Genomic DNA, 20,360 nt, shown 5'->3' with positions numbered 1-20,360 from the left:
CTTTATTTATTTATTTTTTAAGTCACCCTGTAAACTGCCGAAAACAAATAACATTAACATAATGCTTCATTCTTTCCCTCAGTAATGATTGAATTTTTGTATTCAGATCTGATTAGTTCTTAAAACTAAGGCAAGTAAGGCAAGATCCAAGTGTGGAGTTTATAACCCAAAGCTTATAAACCTGAAGAAGAAAGTTAGAAGTAAAGCAGCATTGCTTTTTTTTTTTTTTTTTTTAAATATATTATTCACACTTTCATCATTTGGCATTTTTGTTTGGATAAAAGAGTTGGGAATTCATCTCTTTATCTTAAATACTGGGAAATATATCCAAAAGTACTGTGCCAAGCTGGTCAGAACTGTCATCTGTCAGTCTTGTTGATGAAGAATTCAGAGGTTCCAGACAAATGAACATGCTGTATACATATGTATCAAAAAAAAAAAAAAAAAACAACAAAATGACTTTGTAATGAGATAAACATTTACCTACGTACATACAAGGCTATAAATGAAAGTTAACTTCGTGTTCATGGAATTGAGTTGGACTTACTTAGATGTGTGTGCACACTCTCCCTCCAGCCCACCTCTCTCTCTCTCTACAGATATGCAACTCTTGTTAGGATATACAGAATTATATCTAGGGCACCTAACCAAGTCTCTAAGAAGTTACCCAATGTTTTGGCCCAGCGAGTTCAGGCTGGGGTTACTAGCAAGGAATTCCATCTTCCCACAGCTCCTTTCTAAGAGAGAGTGAGAAAGGAAGGACTGATAACAGCAGACTGCAGAAGGTTCTTGCCAAACCCATGAATGGAAGACACAGCTTTCCCCAAAACGTTTGCTAGGACTGACTTTGATCTGGAAGAACAGAGAGGAATAGTACTGATGGATAAAACATTACCATAGCTTAATGTTCTGCTGAGCAATGACTGAATCAAACTGATAGAAAAGCACACTAAGCCAAAGCATGGTACAGTAAGTGTGGATGGGGGCTTCCAGAAAGAGGGTGCACCCTTCTATCACACATTTGAGAGCACTGGTGCCATGTCAGTGGCAGTAAAAATGACAGAGGAAAGATGCATGGTTCTTAGCTCCTATTAAGAACTAATGAAATAGCAACATATTACCACAATCTGAACTATTGCTCATGCGTTGTGCATTCTGGAACATAGCACAGCCAAGCCAGAACCACAGATGGTGTTTTACATGACAGCAGTCATGATTATTGGCCCTTGAGTCATTTGGAAAAAATAAAGCTCCACAGCTACCAGGATCAGGTCATACTGGAGGAGAAGACGGGCAGGATCACTGGTTTATAAACATCACATTTACACCCTGATAGGTAATTATCCCACAGCTGGTGGGGAGAATTTCAAATAAGCACTAAAGCAAATTGCATATCAGAATAAAAAGTGAACCGAATCAAAACAAAGGTGAGCTTTCCAGTGCACTGCATCGCTGCATCATGTTAGTTTGATATGAGAAGGCCCAGACCAAAGAAATCTTTTTTTTTTTTTGGCAAATGTTAGGGCCAAAATGCTTAGCTTCTCTAAGCATTAGCAGCTCTGGAGGCTAAGGTAACCTTTAAATAGTTTGTTGTGACATATGTTTGTCAGAAGAGGTTTTCTATTCGATAAAGGCAAGCCAGAATCAAATCTAGCACATTTCACAAACATCAAAACAAGGGCTTGAGCAAAGACTGGATAAAGAGTATGAATGAAGGAGAACTGCCAGGGTTTCCAAGCTCCTGGCTCAGGAATGGCCAGAACACATTTTTATTTCGACTTGTTAAATTTCCCAGGTAGGGCATTTATCAAACTCAAACTAATAACTGATTAGGGGAAGCGTTAGATGTCAGGCTGCTGTATCACATGGGCTGCATCATTCGCAGCAAACAGAGCCAGAGCATGAGGCATTGCTGTGCTGCAGCCAAGCCTACAGGCAAGTCCCTGCAAGGACACCCTGGACACATGCTTGAACTGCTGAGGCAAAATCGTGTGTTTATGTTAAAAAGCCCAGTGCAAGTACTTCTCTGCTGGAGATTCACCTTATTTATCTAACATAACTACTTAGCAAACAGGACTGTATGTGGCTGCTTAACAGCATAGCACAGAAGATTGGTCTGTATCCATCCCCGGCTCTGCCTGTGAATGCCCTCAGAAGAAATTCCTTTGGTTAAACTGCACAGAATGCAAATGGGGAAGGATGGTGTTTCTGTGGAGTCCCAATGCTTGACACTTAGGAAAAAACATCTACAATGCAAAGCATGTCATAATGCTAGAGAGAACTGCAGGAGAAGAGGGAACGCTTTCTAAGACATCTGCAGGGAATATTTTACATATTGAAGTGTATTTTCTCTTAGGGGACTATTTCATCACTCCATTTGATTATCCATGAAGTTTTAACGACCATGTTTTTAAAGGTTTTTCATGAGAATGAAATTCTGAATCAAAAGACTAAGAAATCCCAGAGGGGAAGAGTGTTTTACTTATGTAGCCAACCATGACATTGGGGGATTAAAAATGAAAGTGGGGAAAATAAATGAGTCTTTGTAAAAATTACACTGAGTGAAAAAAAAGAAAATGAAGGGGGAAAAAAAAGCCAATACAAATTGGTCACTTGCTGAATTGTGAAGTGTTCTCGAGTAACTTCCATTAACGAAAATAAGACAGAGGAAGGTGCACTGAAATAACTTCTGTGCCATGCCCAGCACTCTGTGGGGTGGACCCTCTCCCTAATCCCACCTCCCCACTTCACACACAGCTCCATGCCGTTCCTTCAGGCCCTGTCGCTGTCACAGAGCAGAGCTCAGCGCTGCCCTCCGCTCCTGTGAGGAGCCGCAGCCGCCATCAGGCCTCCCCTCAGGCTGCTCTGCTCTGAACAAACTGAAGAACAACGAACTCCAGAGAAACACCAGAATATCCCAGCCTGACGTGGCTGCTGGGAAGGCATGGTGCAACGAAGAGAGCTCCATTCAGCAATGCTTTCTGGAGCCCAGCCATGCCAGAGCTCAGGGCAATGGCAGAGCAGCCCCCCAGCACCTCCAGCACCCGTTCCCATCCCACCCAGCCTGCCACTGCCTCCTTTCCTCTTAAACCTGGCCAGGTTTGCACTGGAGAAACAAGCTAAAACCAAATTCTCACTAGCATTAATCCAGCTTCCTGCAGGGCCCCTTGTGCCCCAGCGAAGCGCTGGGAAGCCTGGCTGTTACGCTGTCTGCTGCTGCCCTCGGTATGAATGAAAACCAAGCTGCTTCTGCTGACTCCCACTCTCAGCCATTTGTAGCAGACAGAATGAGAGCAAAAAAGGGATTCCGCTGAGGAAGGAAACCAGGAGGGCACAGGCGTGGGCAAAGCAGCTGAGGAACAGAAGGCAGCATTTGTTTTGACTGATGCGAGCTGACAAAAGCCCAATAACATGTCCATTTGCACAGCTGTATATTCCTATGGACACGTCAGGGACCACAGAAATGATATTCAATGTAACAAACCAGTAATACACGAAAGCATTTTTTTCCCCACCTTCACACATAAAAATGTGATATGTTTATATTTCAAAGAGATTCACACCATCTTTCTAGGCAAACCAGGTTTTCTTAGAATTAAACATAGGGTGGTTTTTCCTGTGCAAAATAGCGTGGGTTCAAGCAGGACCAATCCACGCAGGGTTAGGACACCACAAAATGCAATGCCAGTCAGCAGCTGGTTTGGGCTCCCAGAACCACGCACAGCACAGCCAGGCAGTAGATGCTTAGTGAGCCCTGAACTCCATGTTAGCATCCACTGCTTTTGTTCCCCCAGGAAATGCAAATCACCATCTGGTTGCTTTTTTGATAAAGGAAGGGTTAAAAACCAGGTGTAATGGGAAAGATTTCAGCTTCACTGAAGAAACACACTTTAAAAAAAAAAAAAAAAGTATAAGCCTAGCTGCACGAAACCATCTGGGCTTCTCATTATAGATGGGCCCAAATCTGAAGTGCACCTAAGCAAACCTTTCTGTGGCAACTGCTAACTGGGACTCGGGGTTCCAGGGCTGCCTGTGCAGGATGATGCTCAGTATGAACACAGAGGAATCTGGGCCTGGTCTAGGTCTTAAAACAAGATTTCAGATTGACTGAGTGTTAAAGCAAAAGAATAGGTTTCCTCTCCCCCTTGCCAAGGACAGTCAGACCTTGCCTCCCTGCTTAACCGAAGAGGTGAATAATTATTTTTGAGATTTATAGCAAGGCATAATTGGAAATACATACTTTTGAAATTTACAGTATGACAGATGTACATTATGATATTAAACGACTCATTTTGCTGTTAGTTTTCAACAGAAAAATATTTTGATTGGGCAAACCTATTTTCTTTAACTTAAAGGACTGTTCAAACAGCCACTTCCAGTGAGCAGCAGAAGTGTGAAACATCCCTGGGCAGCACTGCCCAAGGCCTTAATGCACAAACTGCAGGAGTGTTCCTGGGGTTGCAGCGCATGGTGTGCCTGACTATAACAGGGGAAAAGGAGTGTTGCTGGTCCTAACGGCTAATCCATCAGCAAAACTGTAGAAAATAGGCAAAATTAACTTTTCAGCCACCCTAAGTACTGGTCCTCCCTTGAGAAATGGTAGAGTATGCAGGGCTATTTCTGTCAGTTCTCTGTAAGACAAAATATAAGATCTGCATCGCACCCAAAGTCCAAGCAGAGCATCCCCATTTTGGAAAAATTAAATTATTCACTTGTGTACAGATTAAGGCAACAGGCATTTTCCAGGACTTGCCTGTCAGATAGTATGTCCTAGCATAAGAGAATCTGGGTGATTTCACTCACAGAGGTCTAGTGAAACTATATTTCTTCACCTTCTACATGAAAGTATTTTTTGTACCTTCTTGAAGGCTGATACAGCTTATCTTCAGGTCACTGAATATCATGAGACATCATTCTTAGAGCTTTAGTAATTTTTATTGTTTAAATATTTAAAAAGAAAAGCTCTGGGGATGTGGAATTGCAGTAGAGTACTTATCAAAAATTTAAGGTGGAATACACGACAGAGATGCTTTAACTGTTCTTCTCTGGTGCTACCTGCCTTCCCAGAAAAGCATTATTTACTGAGATAAATCAGACTAAAGTTAATTTAATAAATACAACTACGATGGAATAGAAATCAAGGCTGAAGCAGGAGCTTCCTAGCACCCAAGAAAAAAAGAATAAAAGCCACCTTAAAAACAAAAAAGCAAGCAAAACCTAAACCAAACAGAGAACTCTTCAAACTGATGAGGTTCCAATGAGTTGTGCAGTGCCTTTATTGTTCACATATGGTCCTCAGCACAGGTCACAGAGAGGATGATAACGTGCCCTTCTTAGTTTCTTTCCTCTCAATTTAACCTTAATGCCAGGTTCATTGGCTTCACAGTACTTGGTTTGGGGATAGTCAGAAATTATTGATGCTCACTGTGTTAAGTTTATTCTGAAAAAATGGCTTAAGGCAGCGAGTCAGGTAACAGTGCAGCTGAACTCCTGAGCTGCTGCACCAACAGCATTACACACACAGACCCAATACCCACTAATGCAAACGCACAACAGAGAAGCATCAAGCTTTGGTAATTCAAAATAGTGGAATTTGGTAGGAGAGAGGACAGATGGATGTTTGCTGCTAATTAGGGAAAACGAACCATACAATCTGGACTCCAGTAAGACCATTTCCTGGGTGTAAGCTAACCCAAAGTAGCTGCATCTCCAAAATAATGAATTTTAGTATCAAGCACTTCTAATTTGTACACTAAACTCTTTTTTTTTTTTGTGTTCACTCAACTCACATGAATCACATTTGCTGTTCCTATTCTCTCTGTGCAGCAAATTGCTGACCACTCTCCATTCTGCAGGTCTTTGAAGTAGCCAAAACATACATGCAAACTGCTTGTGGGCAGTTGAACCAAGGAGTCAACAGTTGTACAGCCACATTGCTGGGAAACACTTCCATGGTCTGACCAAACTGGTCAAGTGACGCTTAAGAGATTAAAACTGTCAGAGCTTGAGAGCTAGCTTCCATATGCAAATTTCATCATGGTTTGTATTAGAACTACTTTTTGGAGTGGAGCTGTGCAGAGCTGAGCTGTACTTGAAGAACACGTCTTCACTATAGAACACACAGGCTGCAAGCCGGCCATGAGGCTGGGCTGTGAGGGGAACAGTACTGCTCACCAGAGACTGGGAAGTAATGTGCTGGTGTTTGGCACGGAAGCACTAAAAGATGAAAGCCGGGGAGGTGAAAGTAGGTACAAAAGAAAGGAAGAACAGAAATGAGAGGCTGGAAATCATAGAAATGGACATAAGGAATTATTTGAGCTGAAACTGCAAAGCCTAGGAGATCATCTATTGCTGGTTGTAGCCAACTACACAAGCTTATTGAACTTCCACAGTGTTCATGTAAATAAAGCTCACATAAAAAACTGTAACACAATGACGTGATGGAAAGCACAGCAATGGTAGCCTGAAGCCATAGGTTGCAGCAGCCATAGACACAGAAACAAAAGAAAGAATTTGCTTACCCTTAGAAGGCCTCAGGTATACAGGGATCTCCTATAGAGATACTCTTACCTCCACTGCCAACACTCAAATGAGGTCTGAGAAGGGATAGACCCTAGCTCCACCCCTTCTGGTCACTCAGGCATATTACACTGTATGCACCTGAGCTCCCCTGGGTTGGCCCTTCCTTCCCACCAGGTGCTCAATCACTCTTTCCAGCCCTGACTTAGTATTTCTGCTATAAAAACCAAGAAAATACTGAAATGTTTCAGGATTGATGGGTCAGAAATCTGATTCTGATACTCAAAGTTGTCTAGCCAAACCATCCTCTCTCCTACCTGTGTACAGATGCACACAGAGGCAACCTCAAGCTCAGTCACATTTGCCAGGAACCAGCTTGCTATGCCTGTGTCACTACCCAGACAGAATTCAAATCAGCACTAGCAGCTGCAGAGCACCCATAGGGATTCTCAAAGCATCCACTTTGTCCATTCAGCCTAAGGAGAACCTCTCTTTACTCTTGGCATCAGGAAGGAGGGCGGCTGTTTCACTTGCTTCTCCTACAAACCTTCATTTTGCTTAGCTCTGTCAAGGCCTGAGGATTTGGTCCTTATTAAATGCAGAATAAGTATTCTCCATAACCTCCCCCGCTCCTAACTGCCTGACTTGTATTTCACCTACCTTGTTTGCAAGTAAACACAGAAGCGTGAGGGATTTAGTATCCACAGATTGCTAGGAGTGGTGAGGAATGCAGGAATATGCTCTGTCATTCCTTGTCCTGAAGCTCCCCTCCAGCTCTGAATGACAGATCCTTTCTAAGAGCTTACATATTGCTGTGGGGCACTACACAGAGACAGCTCTAAGTACAATAATACATCTCGATGGGTAATGGTACAACTGTTGCTATTTACTATTGCAGTAATTTTGTCTTTTCTCTGAGTTGTTATTTTTTGTTCTCTTTCCCTGGGAAATATAGAGAGGTTACAAATTCTTGAGTACAGACATACATACATATTACAGTAACTGTAATGATAACAGATGACAAAATTCAAGCATTCGCTTCAAAAAATATCACAGTGTGCTCTGGAGGGGGAAAACAGTCTATTTTTTCCTCAAGAAAATATTTTCTATAATAAATATATCTGGACAGTTTACAAAGTCCTCAGAGGCTAAACAGTTAGCTGTAACAAGTCCGATACCTGACACATTTTTCTTCAGGGTAACTTGCTTCATTCAGAGTTTTAATGTTTAAATAAACTGCTGCCCAAATCAATAATCTGCAAAATCATTCACTCTGGGAAAGTTCTTCAATCCTTCCCCCCTGTTTAAAGTCAATTTATGCATTACGCTACAGCTACCTCCAGATGCATTTCATTACCTTCCCACTCCATCTTCGAGCAGCCCCTCTGCAGCTCTGGCCATGTTTCCCAGCAAGGAGGTCTGCAATCTTTTCTCTCGTGCCAACCTGCCACAGACAGCTGAGAAGCCCTTTTGTCTTGTCTCTGGGGTTTAGATTACTGCTGTATTCCGGCAGAGACAGTGAAATCTGAGGGCAAACAGCTGGAATATATCTGTTAGGCTCTGCCTAGTGACAGTAACTGAAGAGGTATCATTGCTGTTGGCTTTGATAATCTCAGATAAAGCAGGTGTGGGAGAAAAAGCCCTCGGCTCTATTGATCCAGCACTGTTTTATTTCCTTCTCTGCACTGAGTTTGTAGATAACTGCTCTCTTGCTCTTGCGTTTTTTAAAGATACTCAAAATGTCTTAGAAAATAGCTTCCCAAAGACTTCACACTACTATTTGCCTCTTCAAATATCTGTAAACTTCAGTGCCGTGCAGTCCCAACCTAGCAAAGCATTTAAGTAAATGCTTTAAATTAAGTGTGTGAACATTGCTGTGCTAGCACAGGTGGAACTGCTCACGTGCTTAAACCTCTCTGCAGTAAATGCCAGGATTCATTTTGCATGGCAGGAGGCAGTATCTGACATATTCCTTCAAATCTCTCTAGAAACTGAACAATGATGGAAATACTTGGGAGCCATAACATCAAACAACTGTATCTAAGAAACTGAACAGTGGCAGCTGGCCATCCCTCCTGTTCCTTCCATCTCGACCAGCCATCCAAGCACCCAGCTCCTAGCTCACCTTTAGCTGCAAGAAGAGAAAGCAACAAACACCCTTTGTTTCTTGTCCTTGAGGAAAGGTAAGCAGGTATGGTTCCTCTGCTCTCCTTTGTACATCAGATACATCCTTTGTACATATGATGGAAAGTGTCACGCTTCTGTTTACAGAGAAATCACTGTAGTTAGCTACATAAACTCAAGCAATAAGTCTTTGGGAAGAGTGTACATTTTGTGGAAAATGAAGCAAATGTAAGGAGAATGACTTTGCAGAGCAAGGAAACATCCAGAAACTACTCATTTGTTGCTACTCACTGTTCTGAGACTACAAACAAGGAGAGATGAGCAAAAAAAAGAGAGCAGAAGAGAGACAGAGTTCTCTAGGATATAATGTTTCCCCAAAAAAGCTTTCGACCCTTTTTGTTTTATTTCTGCTTGGAAGAATGAGCTATCCTGACTTGATTCTACCTGTCAATCACTGTCTACAGCAGCCTTGCTTGGCTGCCTAGTCATTAGGACTAGCTAATAGATTCTCTCCTCTGCCAACTTATACCAGAAAAGCTACCAGCTAATGAGCTCGTACCAGGGCATGATGGGGTCATCTCAAAATAATATACCAGGAAAGAAATTTGACCAGAAATACTTCAGAAATTTTTGCACTACCCATAGTTTCAAAATATATTTTACTGTAAAAGAATCAAATTAAGATTATCTTTAAAAGCCATCTGAAAATATATTAGACTTTTCTGCATTTGGAGGGGAAAAAAAAAAAAACAAAAAAAACCCAACAAAACAACAGTATAACCAAATGAGGATATTTTTACAGACTTGCCCAAGTTACCAAGAAAGCTACAGGAGAATGCTGGAAAAAAACATCGTGGAGACAGACTGCGGAAGATTGTGCATCCATAATGCTGTGATCCCAGAATAAACCTGTCCATTTGTTACACATCCAGGTGTTGTTTTTCTGCAGCTTCTGAGATACTTAATGTGCTTTTCTACTCTTGAGATGCGACACTGTGAAGATGGCACCTTCTTACTCAACAGATCATCTCTGAAAGGATTTGCAGTCTCATTTCTGCGTGTGTTAGGATTTCAGCTGCCTCTCATGATTACTGCAGAGTTCTGCAGATACAAGTCTGAGAGTTTTCTATATCCTTTGGTTTATGTGACAGTATAGTACAAAGACTAGAGCATCTCAGAAACTGATCAGGGACCTGAATCCTTACTCAGTCAGAGCTTTTCATTAGTCATACAGCAAAACAGAGTAAAAGGGCACTGCTAGCACTGCTAAGCTCAGATTCTTGGACCAGCTGTGTAGCCTCGTGGGCTTCAAACTCTGACACCACTTACACCTGTGCAACCTCTGGGAAAGTCATAGGGTGGCACAGGTAGAAATGAGGGCAGTATCTGGCCTGCAAAAACATTTTGTGCATGAAGCAAAAAGGAGCTACTTTCAGAAGGTCATCAGTTCTTCCACAAAGCTCAGGCACTTGTGGAAGGCTGGAAACATTTTAAATGAAGGCTTAAGGACCACAATGACAACTGAAATGCGTGCAAATATTATATAGGCAAGAACGCAGTCTTCACTGATGTTTCATTTGCAATGCCACTTTACAGTGCAGCTATTCAAAACAAGTCAGCATCAACACACTGTGTATTTTCAGAGAGAAAGGAAATAACAAAAGGATCTAACATTTCTGTACAGAGGTGCAGAGTTTGCTGTACTGGAGCAGACAGATCATCCGTCTAGTTTTATTCCCTGCTTCTACAGAGGCAAAAACCAAAGCACTAACTCTTGTGATGCATCCAGCCATTTGTGCCAGATCTTATCAAGGGAGAAGACCTCCTCCCAGACCCCTTCAGGTTATCTGACAAAAACACACAGCCTGTTTTGTGCTCCAACTTACCATAAGCTGATCTGAAACTAGGCTCAGGAAACAGACCCAGGAGAATGACTTTTTAACTACGAGATATCTTTGTTGAAGGAGAGAACATGCTTTCAGCCAAACAGATATTTCTTTTTTTTTTTTTTTTCTTTAAAAAGACAGTATAAAGTAAGGGATCAAAACATCATCAGAGCTTAGCATTTTGCTTTGAGTCTTCTTGCAGTGTACTCTGTAACAGCACTTTCATTTGAATTTAGAGATTCTGCTCACACGTTCTAACACTCACTGAGAGGGGAGGAAGTCAGAGAGACAAGGACAGAGAGCGTGACAGTCCGTCTGAAAGTACAGCAGCATAAGCACATATGCATGTATGCAGTCTACACTTTTTCTAGTACACTTTCTGCTGAGCTTAACTAACCATCTTCATCTACAGCTCACAGATAAAATTTCTTTCAACTTCTTAAGTATATATGGATGGTAGAAACTGTCTTCTCAGGAATACAGAGCCTCAAAGGACAGAATATGAAAACAAAGAATGAAAAAATAAACTATATTGTGCACTTTTTAGGTGCCACTTTGCACTGTTTGAAGCTTTATTAGTAAAGTGACTCAAAGCTAAATGGCGGGTATTTCAGAAACAATATTTCGAGATCTGCAAAGCTTTTCTAGCTTGTGCTGGACAGGACTTAGGAACCTTGTATGCAATATAAGAAGAACACAGCATGGAGAATATGTTTAGCAAGTCTCAGAATTTCCTCTGTTTTGTTCTGTTTACTCTGAGAAGTGTGCAGGAAGGATGACACCCTTTTAAATAATTTGCAAGCCCTTTACGCTTCAGCTTTTGGAAATGCACCAACATATGTGCAGCTAGAGCAAGCTTATTTGTATGTAAAGAGCAGAAGACAACACTTTGCCAGTGTTTTCAGATTCAATGGCTTCTGAAGATCAAGTTGTCTAAAATACTTCAAATACAAGACACAAGTCAGTGCCCACAAATACAAGTTCATACGGTGGCTTGTTATTGCCACGATTCAGAATGATGCTACTGTACTTTGACAGTAATACAGTACTCAGGATCAGCGACCAGCACCTGTGGTATGCCTATGGTGTCCTTGCAAAACTGTGCAAGACAGAATTGACAAAGAACAGATACATGCCCAGTTAAAGAAACTTTCTGAGGAAGCCAAAAGAGTTCCTAAAAAGCGTGCACACCTGAGTTTTCATAATATGGAAACCACCTTCTCATAGCTGGCAACCGAACCACTGCATATTCACAGCTGCATAATATCTGGGTGGAAATAAAGCATTTTCATATGGAAAAAAAAAAGTAATTGTATTGGAGCACTTATAATCTTTCCAGTATAATGCACAAACACAATGTTGAATGAATCAACAATCAGCAGAGGCACAGAGAACCTCAGGGTCTACATTCTCACATAGTACATTGTTGGTGGAACAATTCCTTGTGAATCTTCTGCAAGGTAGAATCTTAGACGGGGTCTAATGTCACACAAACAACCAAAAGAACCCATCCAGGAACAATGGCATAAGCTTAGCTATCCATTAAATTGCTTGCATATTTAGGAAATATCTCTCCTACCCCAACATTCTGAGTGTTGTTATGGATAAAGTTGTAGGCCATCCACCTCTCTCAGCTGAGAAGAATGTATTTCTAACAGGCATAATGTTGGGATTCCAAGAAAGAGCATTGCACAGCTGGAAACAACTTCACAGCGGTCTGTCAGCTTCATATTTTAATATGTCATCTGTTGAGAAGAAAGAGAACCACCATGATATTAAGGCAATTTCTCTCTGACCCTTAGTGATCTCTAATTCACTGGACTCTGTAATTTGCTTTGTATTGAAGGGGAAGTATAACTGCTGCAGCTGAGGACTGAAGGATGACTCTGTGGTATATTTCTCTCTCTGCCACAAACATATTTCTTACTAGGTTGTAAAGAGAAAGGAAGTTCAGAACAGATATACATATTAGGATGGGCTCATATTCTGGAAATGACTATAATACAAAGCCAAAAAGTAAAATTAGCTTTGATTCAATTAATTCTTAAGGAATAATATTTCTTTATTTGAATAGGATCATTCTGCTAGCCAAAGATGCTTTTTATTTTTGTTGGAGCCACACTTATATTGCCAACAAACAAAATTAAACTACATCAAAATTAAACTACATCAAAGCTTCTTATAATGCCCAAATCTTAGTCAAAACATATGGTAAAGGCCAACTCCTGCTCTCCATCACTGCACTAATGCAGTAATTATAATGGAGATGTACACATCAACATACAACCATGTTACGAACGAATTAAATGTATTCTTAAAACCATTTTTTTTTGTTGTTTTTCTGTTTTTTTTTGCCCCTTACAAAATAGAGCTGACAAGACAATGGCCTCTTCCTTTTAATTCACGTTTTAGAAAACCTTAGAAACTCAAGTCTGGGTATTTGAAGTTAGACAATGAAGATCTATGATATGGAGCCAGAGATTTCCGTATTGGATGTCTTTGTGGTAAAAGGCCCTCTCTGAGAATGCATAATCCCTTGCTGCACCTCAGAAATAGCTCTGGAGGCTTTGAATGAAAATATCTTTCATTGCAAGTAGTATGATAGCTGTTTCTGACTTAAGATGCAATTGTCAAAATCACAGGATACCCAAGAGACAAGACCTTCCATAGTAATAACTACAGTTAGGGCTGCTGCTCCCCAATATTTTGGCTCTAGCTTCAGGAGTTATCTCCCGGAAGATTCCATTGCAGCAATCAGACAGAGCCATAGATGCTAATAAATATGGTGGGTCCCACACAATACATTACATTTTCCTGGTATGTTGAATATTCCTGAACAACCTGCAGAACAACCTGCACACCACGGAATGCTATCCTTTTATGTACAGAAAAGTAGACATAGTCACGCAGCTGGTGAAAAAAAAACCCACAACTGAGGACATAATATCCAGTCTATATCCTCCAGTAGTCCCTCTTTCTCTTCCTGAACACCCTGAGTACAGTCACATAGCCGTTACTATGCAATTTCTCTGTGCAGCAACTTGGAAAATCTAAAGTGGGGCTCAACCTAAGTCTGTCAGATAAAACACATCAGTGAATGAAATGGAGTGATCAGAGGTACCACAGTACCTCCTGAGTTTTTGAGCCTTAATTTTGAAAACCAGGTGTGTTAAAGGATGTCTGCGACTCTTATGTATCTGAATTTGCAGCAAATGCACACCTGTAACTGTCAAGCTTGTCTGCCACTGTTATGACAACAAGACAACTGCCTACAACAGTTTTGGAAATGAGTTAAATTATTCTGTAACAGCCTTTCTTCTTTCCTGTCAAACATCTTTCCTATCTGAGTTAAATGCATTATTATTAACTCATTTGTTCACTGCTAGATTTGAAACAGAGCGGAATCCAATTATTCATCTTAGGTTTAAGTTGTATTCCTTTTCAGCTTGACTCACAGATATTAGGGCTAGAAGAAATCTTATACATCTGCTTTATTCCACTTGAAGATTTGCTCCTGTAACTACGTGCTCTCAAGCACATCTCTATGGGAAGCAGAAGCTAACTCAGAAAATCTGAAGGCAACTCTGCTGTTAGATTTCCAGCAGAGCAGGAGATTGCTTGATATATACAACCCTCAAATCTCACCATTAGTTTATATCTAAAACAATGAATTGGAGTTTATCAATGCTGACAGAGTTCCTCTGATGTCAGATTTGACTGCCAGTTTGGGATCAAAATGGCTGCCTCCCCTAAGTTTTATGGCTTGGTTATAGGCCTGATACAAAACACTTTAAAATAAAAATGCTGATGCAACATTAACTACAGCAGGCATTTCTATAATAATATCTTCTGATAACACCTAAAATGACTGGGTTCTAAGAATGCTGCTATAATGAGAAAGGAGGGTGGTTAGAGCTGCAGGTGGCAATGCTTCCAATCTAAGAACACGACTGGGTGCAGAGAACGACACAGTTCTTACTTTCAGATAATAAATAAGATTATGACATATGTTTCTCTGAAAAGTTATGGACAGAGGAATAGGTAAAAAACAGAATTCAGTGCTGCTGATAAGAATACAGTGGAGAATGACTGGTTTTATAAAACAACACCCAGGTTCTGCACCATGATTTTCAAAGATGTACCATAAGGTATGGAATCACATCCTCACTGAGATCTCAGCATAGCACATACCAAATAAACTCCCTGTATGTGGCAATGCTGGAACTTAAGGAAAGAGATACAAGTAGAACACCTATAGCCAACCTTACAACAGCACATCAGCACACCTTTGAGTTGCCCATCATTGTGACTAATAGCTGACTGCTATGACTCCTGATACTAAACATTAGGAAATGCTGTTAACCAGATGTTTGATCCTCAGAGAAGACTGCTTCCAGAGTGATCTGCCATGGCTGCACACCCCGCACTGGTGAGTTACCTACACCACAAGGAAGTTAGAAGTTGATCTCCGTAGCCCCTCTAACATTTCTCTGCAGAAGCAGTCACCACAAACAACAGTGGTCTAAGGGATAAAGGCCAGCAAAAGGTGTACATGATCTTAAGAGTGTGAAATACTAGAATGGAAAGTACCAAATTAATGAGAAAAAAAAAAAAAGGAAAAAGGGAAATTATTTCTACATACAGAAATGTGTTTCTTTGGAAAAGGGACAGAGAAGGGCTCCCTCCATAATAAGAATGAGAGCTATTAGAAGTAGGAGGGAAGTGAGCAGGAAACAATCTCAGGGTATGTGACAGATACCCTTTTTGGGACAGCAGTAGTCCATCAGTTTTGAGATGAGGATACAAGAATGATAACAGCTGAGATACATACCCGGAAATCTTTACAGTTATCTAGCAAAAATCTTATTTCCTGGAAAACCCCATCCACAGCTTTCACGTTTGTGACCCACATGCATACAATGCCAGTCTAGTGCTGGCATTTTATGGCTGTATCAAGATTATAATATCTCAATGCTCCTCTCAAATAAAGCCATCCAACACAAACAAATCTCACTACATATATGCCATGGAGTTCTGAAGGCAGTAATGGCTGCTGTTGTTTCTCTTCTGAAAATCTGAAAGCTGGGAGCAGAGCAGATTCTGAACTTGCCGACTAAAGACTATGTAGTAAAAAGAGGGCTCTGAACTCTTTAAACTCATTGATGTGAATTCAACATATTGCCTGTGCAAGGGCAGTTTAACAAACCTCTGTATCAATCTTAAAATATCAAGCAACACTGAATTGTAAAAAAGCGCTATAACATGAAAACATAATTATAGTTCAAGGTTATGCTTAAACTCTCAATAGTTACATGAACAGAGAATAAAAATCTGAAATCTCATTTTTTTATAATAATTTTTGTTCTACAGATTGTTTGCAAACCACTCTTTTCTAGCAATTTAAGTCCATCCTGTATTTCTAAATATACTTGCATAAATCATCCAAAGCAAATGACAGCAACAATATCCTTCATCTCTTGTTGCAAACAGAAGTGTGATCTATTTAATCAAATTTCAAACCTGAATTTAGCTGTCAGTGCCCCCAAGAAAAAGAAAGCACTTGCACAAAAACATTTAGAAAGATAAGAAGTGCTTGGTTTTTGGTGGTTTATCTTTTTGTTGTTTTTTTTTCTTTTTTTTTTTTTTGTGTGTGTGTATGTGTGTGCATGTTTGGTTTTGTTGAAATTATTATTATATTATTATTACTATTTATTATATTATTTTTTATTGTTCTTACTTTGAAAATGGCATGAGTAAGAGTTGACACTACAGAAATACTGTGAAAGTCACCAGTAATGTTATCACGGTTGTCCCTGTCACTTTGTCACTGAAACTAAAACGTCCTGTTTGCTATATCCCTTATTTTTAATTCTGGGGGGGAAAGTTGGCACAAAAATATCCCAATTTCATTGGTTTGTAGGCATAACATTTAATCCTGGCTTGTACTGAAAATCAGCAGCTTTAAAGTGTTTAGGATCAGTAACTAGGAGGAAATAAAACTTTCCAACTCTCTTAATGACATCTGCACCAGTTGATACAAAACCCAAAGATTAATCCAGAATATTTTTTTTTCAGCTTGCATCATATATATAAACATAAAGAAAAGGATCATGCAAATAAAGCACGTCACAATAAGTATACATACACTGGGAAAAAAAGAAGCACTTGGGCATCTCTAATTGCAGTAGTCATTAATGTTGGAATGCCTACTTTAAAGCTTTAAGTTTCCTTTATTACAATTCGCCAGATACAGCGTAGTACTGCTACCAGGCATTCCTAACAGATCACTTGTATAACAATCAAATCTACCAGGCAGAAATTAGTTAAAATAGAACATCCCACGACGACACAGATGCCCAGCTAAACCAATTGATTCAGCCCTTGAAAGACATTACTGATGCAAAGATTGTAGCAGAAAGGTCCTTTCAGCACAGCTATAATCATTAACCACTGCACTGGAACTCACTGCTTCAACTCAGAAACTAAATTTTGATGGCTTTTTGTTGCCGTCGTTCTAATTAACATCACAAATCAGCACAGAAAATTTGCCAGATCTCATCTGTCAAAACACTTACTGATATTGTGTGAAATCTGCGTTTCTACACTTCGTATTAGATGCAAAAAGTATGCTAGGGAGAGACCTGACGAGCAGCTAACTTGAGAATTTTGAGTCAAAAGATGAGCTCACCATTATGTTCAGTCAGAAATCACTTACGTACAGCGTTCTCAAAAGCCAAGATTTCCTGCTTACTTAGGAACCCTGAAGCCTTGTACAATTTGAAAGTTGGTCTTATTCATGCACCAGGTGTCCAGTTTTTTTCCAGCTATAAACTTGCAAATATGAAACCAAGGATTATTTTAATTGTTCTCCACTTCTTTTTTCTACCAATGGACATGGGTCTTCGAGCTTCTGTGGAAGTACATCACTAAAAAATGAAGGTAAACGAGGGTACCAAGTAAATATTAATCACATATAATTAACGAGTAGCAAACAATGTGCTGTTTTAAGAAACTCCAGCTGAAACATTCAGTGTGCTGAATGAACAGTGCACCACAGATCACCTCATGAATATACTTTAATTGCTTTGCTTTTTTGCTTTTCTATTCCATTTTTGCTCTAGCTTTATACTGTATGCTAGAGGCCTGAAGACATTCCTCTTCACCTCCATCTCTTTCCAGCAAGTTTTAAAAAAGCATTAATCATAACCGGGAAACCAAGCCCTGCCTTCTGGTTTTGCGTGTAACATTTAGAAACTTGAGAAGCTTGATGATATTGTTCTTCCTTGAAAGGGTAGGAGTGGTGCAGCTGTAACACAGGTTTCTTTCCTACTGCCATTGGAGGCAGAGAAAGACAACAAATGCACAGCATTTGTATAGCACATAACATTTGTAGAGTATTCAGTTTCCCGTTGGATGGTCTGTTGTCTGTTCTTTTCTACATTGTTCTTCAGCAGCAGCAAATATTCTCAGGAGTGAGACCCAATTCTGCAATGACAATCATACTAAAAATCATACAGAAAGAACAGTGTGCTCTGGAAACTCAGCCCACTGGGTGAGGTGTTGACATCCATTACATACTCCAGGAGAGGAGACACTTATTATGATGGTTTTATGAGCAAGTCCAGATCACCGACTTCCTGCAGGGCAGCAGAAACTGAGCCCCAAATCATACGTAGCACATGAGAATTTGCAGCACTTACGTTTGCAATGTGAGAGGGGTCTCTAAGTCATTGACTGATGGTATTTATTTATTTGGGTGTTGCACATTTCAGAGAAGAAATACGTGTTTCAGTTAGGAAGTGTTTGTAAACATGATGCTGGGTGTTGGACACTATGTGCAATATATGGCCACATAAATCTTAGTATGAAAATATTTGCATAGAATACTTGCCTATATATAAGGTTTAAGTACTCCAGCACTTTAAGAAAAATCTATATTTTATGGATTAAAATATGTATAAGTTTAAATTTATCTGCACGTTTCTTCTTTGGAAACTGTTCCTTGAGAATAACATTAATATTTATTACATTTTCCATGTCTGAGCAATTATAGAGGCATAAATTCTTCACGAGCTGATGCTGCAGGACCTGAGCGCTTACATGGTATCCTATTTATGTCACTGGGAGCTCAGGTAGGAGCCTGTGCAAAAGCTGTGCTTGGCCTTTAAAACACCAGGTAACCAGATAAGGTTCCCCTTTTTCATCTATGGGAGGTGTGGCAGGAGGCCTTCTACTTCATGTCCTCAGCTTGAGGGCCCCTTTCTCACAGCTGTGGGACAGCTTCTCTTGGAAATCTTGCAGGAAAACCACGTGACCTCGTTTTCTCTGTGTGACCCCTATTTCTACAAGAAAATATTTTATGGTACCTTACACAAAAAGTTACAGCACACTTTAAGCCATTGGTGTTGCATCCTTACTTGATTTATTCACAGTGGGTCCACGAAAGAAGCGCTTTATCCAGAGCGCACCATCAAATGCTAGATACTTAATTTTTTTCATGAACCACAATTAGAAGTCGTACTTCCAGCAAATCTGTAAGTGCAGAAGGACAGTGTAACACAGTGCAAAGTGAAAATCATGGACTCTTCTGCATCCCTGAGAAAGAGCAAAATAAAAGAAAAAAAAAAAAGAATCGCACTGAATGGAAAAGTAAAAAATGGATCAACCAAATGAGAACTATTCTCATCTCACAAGATGATCAAATTAACTTCACAGTACTGTTTCCATATGCACATGCCTCACAACCAAAAAAACCCTTTTTCTGGCTTCAGGAGAGCGTACCTTCAGCTGGCAAAGACAGAATGCTAGCCAGTCAGAAAGGTGACTTTTTTTTGGACAAACGAGGAAACTTAATGAATTCCCCACTCCACAGACGGCTGTAGTATACGTTAGAGCACCTGCTGCAACTCACTTCATATCACATTGCGGTTATGAAAAATAGTTTGCTATTTTGGAACCCCCTGGCAGCCAGAGTGAATCACTGAGGGCCCAAAGCTCATTTATCTTTTGTCAGAACTGAAGCCAAATGAACGCCATCTTGCCCGGCAGCTGAAGAATGGTGAAAAAACATTCTGCAAGTAAAAATAACCATAGGAGCATGCAAGAGTTGCAAAGACAAGTGACTTATGGTGGGTAATAAAGAGCTTTTCACAACTCACTCAAGCTTTTTAAAATACAGTATTTCACTGCCACATCCTGAGAAAAGGAGGGGAGAGCATCTGAGCCATGATCAAGACCGCAGTAGCAGCTCATTAGAAATGCAGTGTTTTAGAATACAACTCCTAGTCCATTCCGATACTAAGCTGGAGGCAACACTGAAATATTCAGATGTCAGCAATGCTCAGCGCTGCCTGAATGTCTCTTCCTGAGGACGATGACCCAGCACAGTTATAGTGTGGCCAAGTCCTTGCTCCAGCAGCAAAGCATTGAGAAGCACAGAGCAGCAGGCTGCCTACCAGTCTCCACTGCTGGGGATGCCAGGTAATGGGGAAAATGACACCCAATAGTCTGCCATCGGCTGTGTAGCTTGCTGGGAACATGCAGATAGATAAGCTGAGGATTTTAGGTCCAGGTGTCCTGTGACAGACGAAAGGTAAGAATTACACTGACAGATGCTCTATGCCTCCAAAGCAGCAGCAAAATTAAGGACAGAACTCTCAAGAAAGGGAAAACCAAATGCTTGTTCCTAGTAAAAAACCATGAAGCAGGAAGGGCTGACATCAGGCTGAGCAACTGAAAATCAAACAAATGTAGAGATCAACACATTGAACAGTAAATACAGGGACTGAAAATTGAAGGATACTTTAGCATTAAAAGAAGTAAAGCATCTGC

The 20,360-nt window shown here is 40.4% G+C and overlaps 1 protein-coding gene across 2 annotated transcripts in view; it reads right to left on the bottom strand.

The window, feature by feature from the left end:
• VPS13C (vacuolar protein sorting 13 homolog C) overlaps positions 1 to 20,360 on the bottom strand; it is a 182,616-nt gene that overhangs the window by 32,539 nt on the left and 129,717 nt on the right. The window lies entirely within an intron of this gene.

Source organism: Phasianus colchicus, chromosome 12 (genome assembly GCF_987193195.1).
Source record: "Phasianus colchicus chromosome 12, bPhaCol1.hap1.1, whole genome shotgun sequence".
Taxonomy (NCBI): Eukaryota; Metazoa; Chordata; class Aves; order Galliformes; family Phasianidae; genus Phasianus; species Phasianus colchicus.
Note: the sequence above shows the minus strand (reverse complement) of the source record. Positions and strands in the feature narration are given on the sequence as shown.